The sequence below is a fragment of the Myxocyprinus asiaticus genome, chromosome 14, assembly GCF_019703515.2.
Source record: "Myxocyprinus asiaticus isolate MX2 ecotype Aquarium Trade chromosome 14, UBuf_Myxa_2, whole genome shotgun sequence".
Taxonomy (NCBI): Eukaryota; Metazoa; Chordata; class Actinopteri; order Cypriniformes; family Catostomidae; genus Myxocyprinus; species Myxocyprinus asiaticus.
In genome coordinates this window covers 37472489-37481242 of record NC_059357.1, presented here as the reverse complement: position 1 = coordinate 37481242, position 8754 = coordinate 37472489, and positions in this window count along the sequence as shown.

Here is an 8754-nt window from a genome sequence, read left to right as displayed (position 1 = left end):
GACGAAGCCCAGACCTCAGCGCTCCAGCCATCCCAACCATCTGCGAATCATTAGCCCTGGCTTCCTGTTTGAGACTATGTCTTCAGCACACACAAACCTATCACTGCTTCAGGCTGTCATGCGGCTGCAGAAATTGGTATGATAGTGCCTTAGGAAGTAACGGTGAACCAATGAAATGTTTGGAAGGGGTCAGATTCTCCCAGACTCATCTGGGCTCAGTGAAATGCTGGCTCAAATGGTGTCAATTGAGACAAGGTCTGGGCTGAAGTCCACTCGGATTACACAAATTGTTCCCTCCCATACCCCAATAACACATTCCAGCTGATTTGACAGTAATATAAACATTGCTATCTCTTTCTAGAAATCCTATGGAATTTATTTCATCTCATTTTAGGGAGGTGATGCAGCATAGAAAGCTGATCTGAGAATGTTTTGCCATCAAATTGAGTATGTTCCAATTACTCAGAGACCACGTTGACTCAGAGATCACATTGACAAACGTTTTTTTTTTTCCAGAGTTTTTGCAGTAAGCAGCATTCTGAAAAGTCAGGTAAACAATAACGCAGATTTAACCGATTAAGGGAAAGCAGTTTAACACATCCAAGTTTCTCCTCAAGAATGTGGCTTAATGGTCATGTTAACACATAAGATATGTTCTGATTGGTGTTTGAAGAGTGCGCATGTCTGCAATAACTAATGACATAGGATGGAGCCCAACAACAAGTCAACACAGCATAAATAATTCAACAGTCCTGGGAGTACAGTGGGAAAAGCTCATACACTATAAACTGTACCCATTTATGCACACCAATGTAAAATATCGACGGCCCCTCACTTTTGAGTATATGCGCTCATACATTGGGGGAATCCCAGAGTTTTACGTAAGAGGTAAACCCCACTATTGCAGTGCAATTCCGCTGCAGGTTGCAATGCAAAATTAAGGAAACAAACAGCAACAACTCTGGAATTGTTTTGCCCATTGCCCTGACTTTGCTCTGCATGTAAACACCTTTACGGGTGTTCTTACTGGCTTATACAGTGTGAGCAGGGTTGGGGAGTAACGGAATACATGTAATGGTGTTAGGTATTTAAAATACTTAATATTAGTAATTATATTCCACTACAGTTACAATTTAAATCGTTGGTAATCAGAATATAGTTATATTCAGAAAGTATTTTGAGAACTGAAGGAATTACTTCGCATTTTATTGTCATTTGTTTAATTTAATATTTAGTCTATTCAGTTGGAGAACATTTATCCATATACATTTTGCGATCCGAGGAGTGTTTTAACAGCTGTGAAACACTGTCTTATGATGTGCAACATTCATACCAGCAGACAGTGGGTGCTTTCACACTGTTATGAGTGAAAAGGTGGATATGAGGTCATTGAACAACTTTCCCTTGGGAGCTTAATAGAGGAAATACAGCATGTTTCTGCATCTTAACAGAAAAGAGTTAGAAGCACTCTGACAGATTAAATATAAATCCAATGATTTACAATTATAAGGATATATGTTTTTTATTTATTTATTTATTTATTTTTTTATGTGGTTTGGGTATTTTTTACAAGAATAAGGTATGTTTATATGAGAAATTCTAACCACTGTAGCCTATAGCATCATATAGAGTGCTACAAATAATGTTCAGAAAAAAGATTCTCTGCCTCATTCTATGAACAGAATTAACATAAGATCAGGGTTTCGGCGTAAATTTGATGCAGCAAAAATAGTTAAACTTGTGTAAATGTGTCATGTGAAAATTTTACTTTATGCTAAGCTAAAATGGTATTTCTAGCCCTTACATGCACCTGTTACCAGGTGCGATATTATTTTCTAAAAAATTCTATCAAGAAATTCCACATTTTTTTGTTTTTGTTTTTTCTCTCTAGTAAAACCTTTGATATTAGGGCAAATATGTACAGCAAAAATCTTATTCTTAATGAGAGTTTTTGTTTTGTTTTCCTCTAAAATAGCTAATAAATCCTTCAGATACATTTATTTGAGAGCTAAACTGCATAAGGTATTTAGGCTTTTTCAGAGAATGTTTTTTTAATGTAAGTGTATTTTTTCTTGTTTTCCTTGCAGATTTTTTGCACGTTATTCACTTGTTTATGATCAAAAACAAGTGAAAAATCTGCCAGTGCTAAAGAAGTAATCTGAAGTATTTAGATTACGTTACTGATGATGAGTAATTTAACAGAATATGTTACAAATTACATTTTACAGCATGTATTCTGTAATCTGTAGTAGAATACTGTACATATTAATAGTAACCCTCCCAACCCTGAGTGTGAGCAAGTGTTATGCACATGTCTGTTTATGTTTTGACGTCAAAAGCAGAGAATAATCCAATGATTTCAAGTCTAGTGCAAATGTGGTTTTCTTGAGTTGTCGGCGTTTTTGAATAAGCTGATTTTTGGTAGTTATAAGCGTATTGGTGTGCATGTAAGAATTCAGCCACTTCAAAAAGGAATAATTCACCCAGAAATCTGCAGTAATATCTGTTAGTTGCAGCTATACTTTTTACTTTTTAAGCTTTAAAGTGAGTCACAGTCAACTGATGTTGAATTAAAAAAGAAAGACAGTGATATTCATTAAAACATTTAATTTAAATTTTGTATTATGATATAAATTATATTATGATAGAATTTAAATTTATGGGTAAACAATTCATTTGAGTTTCTAAATTGTAGGGAGTGTATAGGCTAAGTCTGAAGGGCACTCCAAATGGCACAGGGAACAAATGGACATTGATATATTACATCATAAGAAGTGGATTATTTTACGCATCATTTATTGCTCATCACCTCAGTACTACACAAAGTTTGCCTAAAATAAATACTTATTTTATTTTTATTGGCATTCTCCCGGCAGACATCTTTGCATCAATTGAAATGTATTTACCTTTTCCTGTGGCGCTACTGATAGCGTGTTGTATCATTAGCCTCAGAGACACAAGTTCTGGTCCCACATGGAAACCAGGAAGTCATCAGGAAATTGCATTCACCTATTTAATGATAAGTGTGATTCGCAGGTTGCATTTTCACTCTAAGATTACATTTTACTCCCCTGACGGTTAGGTTTAGGGTTGGAGTGTATGGTAAACAAAATATGCATTCCTTTTAACTGTATTATGTCATCAACAACTAAACTGAAGCTCCCACTTGCCCATATATTTAACAACACTTCCTACTCTGGCCACTAGGAGCAGTGGTTCGAATTTTGGTAAAAAGATGATGAAGAACTTTCAACCTAGTGTTGCAGAATTCACAGTGAGATCAGTCTGGTTACAATGCCAATATCATAATCACATCATGGGTTACATAATAGTTAAGGAGATGCATGTAAATGAACCAAATCACATGTATTTTCAATAAATATGGGGATTTCCAAAATGGCTACTTATACTATTTTTATTCATTTAAATAGATATAACTATATAATTTATATAATACATAAACTAGGAAGGTCATTTCTATTATATTTATATTTACTTACTCAAGTATATTATGTTATCATACTCAACACCCCAAACGTTTATTATTGAGTACTGAAGTATTGTTTGTGTTTGATGACATTGCAGGACATTCCAACTTAATTACTTTTGTCTAGCATAGTGAACTTTTACAGAAATCCTCGACTTAGTGTGTAGGGAGCAGTGAACTACCTTGTAAATTCCACCCTGTTGCACAGAGCCAATTTCACCTTGGAGATGAGAGCCAAGCCATTAAGAGAGGCTACGGCAGCTGTTAGCACTAATGCTCTCTTGGGTTCAAGAGGAATGGGGTCAGGACAGGTCAGACGAGAGACCTCAGTGGGAAGCATTTCCTGCATATCTAGTCTGTGTTGTCTCTGAATACCGAGAGGTCAGGGTTTGCAGTTATCTCTTCCCAGGGTGTTGCCTTGGTATGTTAAATGCGTTGACCCAAAATGCTTCTTGCCCTTAGAACAGCAACAGAATAAGAGGAAAATAAAGAGTAGAATTTTCCCAAGGAATGCACATACTGATAAAATCAATAACTTGAATGTAATGTGAGTTGTTTTGTATAAAAAATGTCAGTCCAGTGCATGAAATGTGAATGTGCTGAAGAAAATGGAGATGAAATCATTACTGTCTTCACGTTATTGCAGACACTTTTACATGGTGTATGTTTCTGGTATAGTCTTAGTCACACAGTGAGCTCGGCTTGGACAATGAAAAGAAGACTAAGCGTGTTGTGTTTCTCTTACTGTTCAAGCAGATTCTCTCCCATTTTTATCTTTGTCTGCATCTTCCGAGATGGAATGTGTGAGCCATTGTTTGTGAACAACAGGATGATTCAGATCTTGCTTTCAGTAGAGTGCTAACAGGACATTTTAGTTCATCCGTTAAGCCAGCTGTTTACCAGCACATATGCAAAGATGGCTCTTGTAAAATCCTGGGTTTTTAGGCCTTTAAAAAATATTTTTTAACAAACACTTATTAGAACACAGGATACAAGGCAAAAGAGAAAGAAAACAGGGCATTGTCATTTTATTAAGTGTCTCTAAACTAGCTGTCGACTGGTAATCCTACTAACAACACCAGTTTAGAGTGAATTTCTATGCTAGCCTAGGCTGGTGTTTAGTAGTTAGCTCTTGTCTATCTGGTGGACTAGTATCGCCATTCATTTCACTAGCTAAACTTAACTGATTAAGTTGGTTTGCCAGGTCTTTCTGGTGAACAAATTTAGGGGGCCTTCAGTCCCTCTGTCTTTCATCACAGCCCCCCCTAAAAAAAATTCTGTGATAAACTGTCAGCACTCAAATCTGCAATAGCCTCAGCCCCCCAGCAGAAATCTGCAAATATGTGTTCTCTCTCCATCATCAACTTTAGCTTTATACAGTCATTTCATCATAGATTGAGTGTTAAAAAAACCCACAAAAATAAGTGATTAAGGTGACAGTATGAATTTGCATGGTTAAAGTGAACCATAAAAACTTTTCAGGGTTTTTTATTTAACAGGAAGAAACAAATATTTAGCAAGAATATTTTACAAGAAAAAATGTAAGAGGGGACTTGATTTTAACTGTCTGGAATTGATTGGTTCATGAAATACTAGCGTTACCAGAGAATATCAGAGAAGCTTTCAAAATGAAATGTTTTACTTTTAAAAACTGCTTAAAAATAAACTATATAAAGTTAAATATATAAAATATATAAATTGTATATGTAAAGAACAAATATTTTTTACTTTTAAAAACTTTATAAATATATATATTGAAACAGTTTTTATAAGTAAAAAAAAACAAAAAAACAAACTATATATATATATATATATATATATATATATATATATATATATATACTGTATATATATCCCTGTGCGACCCCACGTCCACATGCGTGGATGTTGTATTGTGGCTTCGCTTTACGCAACGAATAACATAATTTCATTTAAACCGACTTATCTCAGTTCAGGAGACTCTGTGCTGTCAGAAAAGAGTTAAACTTTAAACGAGTGACAAAACAACATGGCGCCGATCACAGTGGAGGGAGAAACGCCAACAAAACTACATATAGTAAGAGACCTAATTCAGTTTTTACACTGAAACCTGTTTGAGTCAAAAGAGCGGAGTCTCTAATTTCATCCGATATGCCATTTTTAAAATTTGAGCGATTTATCACAAAACGCCACGCTGCTAAACACTATATACATTAATGTGTACAATAGAAGCCTTTATAGAAGCCTTTATTTTTGTCACACATTATACATTTGCACATATACAGTGAAATTCTTTTTTTTCGCATATCCCAGTTGTTACGAATCCCGCCTCTGTAGTTCCTTCCACTCACCACCAGAGGGCGCCATCACCTGAGTATTGACAACTCTCTAAACTCAATTTCCCATAATCCCCATACCTGGCACTGATTACCTGCTCACCTGTTTCCCATTTACTCAGCTATTTAAGACTCACTCTCACTCTCTGTCATTGCGAAGTCTTGTTTTGCCCTGGCTGACATTTCTGAGTGTTATCTAAGTTTACTGCCTTACCTGTGTAACAAGGGTAAGACTTTGAATCAGTTCATTGAGTTAACCATACGCATCGATAACCTCCTCCGAGGATGTAGACCCTCCAACACTCTTGTAAAGCATCCTACCGCTGCATTTAACCCATGTGAATCTGAACCCATGCACATTGGACACACCCACCTTACCTCTGTGAAGAGAGATCATCGCGTTAAGCAGCACCTGTGTCTGTACTGTGGTTAAGCTGGACATCAACGGATTTCCTGTCCGAATCTACTACAGTTCCTAATCTACCCCCTGAGTATTCCGACTTAGTTGAAGCCTTCAGCAAAACCAAAGCCTCGCAACTACCTCCAAACTGCTCCAGTGACTGTGCCATAGAACTACTACCTGGTTCCTCACCTCCACGAGGCAGAATTTTCACCTTGTACAAACCTGAGTCCGAGGCCATGAAGTCATACATTGAAGAGGAACTTTCCAAGGGATTTATCAGACCCTCAAGCTCACCAGCATCAGCCCGATTCTTCTTTGTGAGTAAAAATGAGGGAGGGCTTCGTCCATGCATTGATTATCATGGTCTCAATGAAATCACTGTAAAATGTCGCTACCTCATGCCTCAGGTTCCAGCTGCCCTTGAACAACTCCGCACTGCCAAATATTTAACCAAACTCAATCTTCGCAGTGCCTACAATCTCATCCGCACTCGTGAGGGGGACGAGTGGAAGATAGCTTTCTCAACTAGCACATGGCACTATGAATACCGGGTCATGCCTTTCAGATTGACCAACAGTCCATCAGTGTTCCAGGCATTCATCAATGATGTCTTCCGAGACCTGCTGAATCAAGGGGTAATCGTTTACATCGAAGACATCCTCATCTACTCTAATACTTACGAGGAGCATGTCAAGCACGTTCGAGCTGTTCTACAATGCCTCATCACCCATCAACTGTACGCTAAGGCTGAGAAATGTGCGTTCCATCAGACATCAGTAGCGTTGTCATCAGCCCAGAGGGCGTAGCAATGGATGATAACAAGGTGAGAGCAGTTTAAAATGGCCACAACCTACTACGATAAAAGAATTGCAACATTTACTGGGTTTTGCCAATTTCTACAGGTGCTTCATAAGAGGTTTCAGTACTGTGGCCGCGCCTTTGACGTCTATGCTTAAGAAGAAAAGCTCACAGCTCTTATGGTCTCCAGCTGCTCCCAAAGCTCGTTTCACCACTGCTCCTATTCTTCACCATCCAGACTCTGATCACCTATTCATTGTCGAAGTAGATGCATCTAACACTGGTATCGGAGCTATCCTCTCTCAACGGTTCTGTACACCTCATAAACTCTTCCCTTGTGCCTTTTACTCACGCAAACTCTGCTCCGCTGAACAGAACTATGATGTCGGGAATCGAGAGTTACTGGCCATGAAAGCAGCACTCGATTAATGGCGTCAATGGTTGGAGGGAGCCAAGCACCCTTTCCTCGTCCTAACGGATCATCGGAACCTCGAGTACTTTCGTACAGCCAAGAGACTCAACCCAAGACAGGCAAGATGGGTGCTGTTCTTTACTTCACAGTCACGTATCATCCAGGCCCTAAGAACATTAAGGCCGACACCCTCTCTCGCCAATTTGAATACTTGCTTCAAACTCCTACCAAAGAACCCATCTTACCACCCACACTGATCATTGCTCCGGTACAATGGGACATTATGACAGAGGTAACTAACGCTCATTCCAACAATCCACCACCTCCCGACTGTCCACCTGACAGAACCTATGTCCCACTCCCACTTAGTGAGCAGGTTATCCAGAGGGTCCACTCCTCGCTCAGCTCTGGTCATCCGGGTATCACTGCCACTCTTCAGTTGGTAAGCAACCAGTTCTGGTGGTCCTCCTTGCAGGCAGATGCCATTCGTGAGGTCCAGAACTGTTCCACCTGTAACATCAACAAGTCTTCTAAACAACTCCCAGCTGGGTTAATGTAGTCTCTACCCATACCTCAATGTCCTTGGTCCCATATTGCCATTGATTTCGTCACAGATCTTCCTCTCTCTCAAGGCCACACCACCATTCTCATGGTAGTAGATCACTTCTCTAAGGCTTGCCGCTTAATCCCATTACCCAAGTTACATACTGCCTTTGAAACTGCAGCGCATCTATGCAATTATGTATTCAGATTTTATGGTCTACCTGAGGACATAGTTTCTGACTGAGGGCCTTAGTTCACCTCCCGCTTATGGACAGCTTTCTTCCGTCAATTCAACATTAATATCAGCCTAACCTCTAGCTACCATCCACAATCCAATGGCCAGACGGAACGCATGAATCAAGAGTTGACCCGCTTCCTCAGAACCTACTGCAGCCAGAATCAATCTGACTGGAGCCACTATCTACTCTGGGCTGAATATGCCCAGAATTCCCTCCGCAAACCATCAACTAGCCTGACTCCCTTCCAGTATGTTCTTGGTTTTCAGCCTCCCTTATTTCCCTGGTCAGGGGAGCCTACGGACCTTCCTGCTGTCAATGACTGGCTCCTCAGAAGTGAGGCCACCTGGGATCAAGCTCATGTCCATCTTCAACGGGCCGTCAGGAGGCAAGAGGAGCAAGCCAATCGTCATTGTCGCCTTAATTCTGAATACAACCCCGGTCAATGGGTCTGGCTCTCTACCCCTGATCTAAGACTTCATCTACCCTGCAAAAAGCTCAGTCCCAGGTATGTTGGTCCTTTCAAAATACTCAGACAAATAACTCCTGTATCATACCGC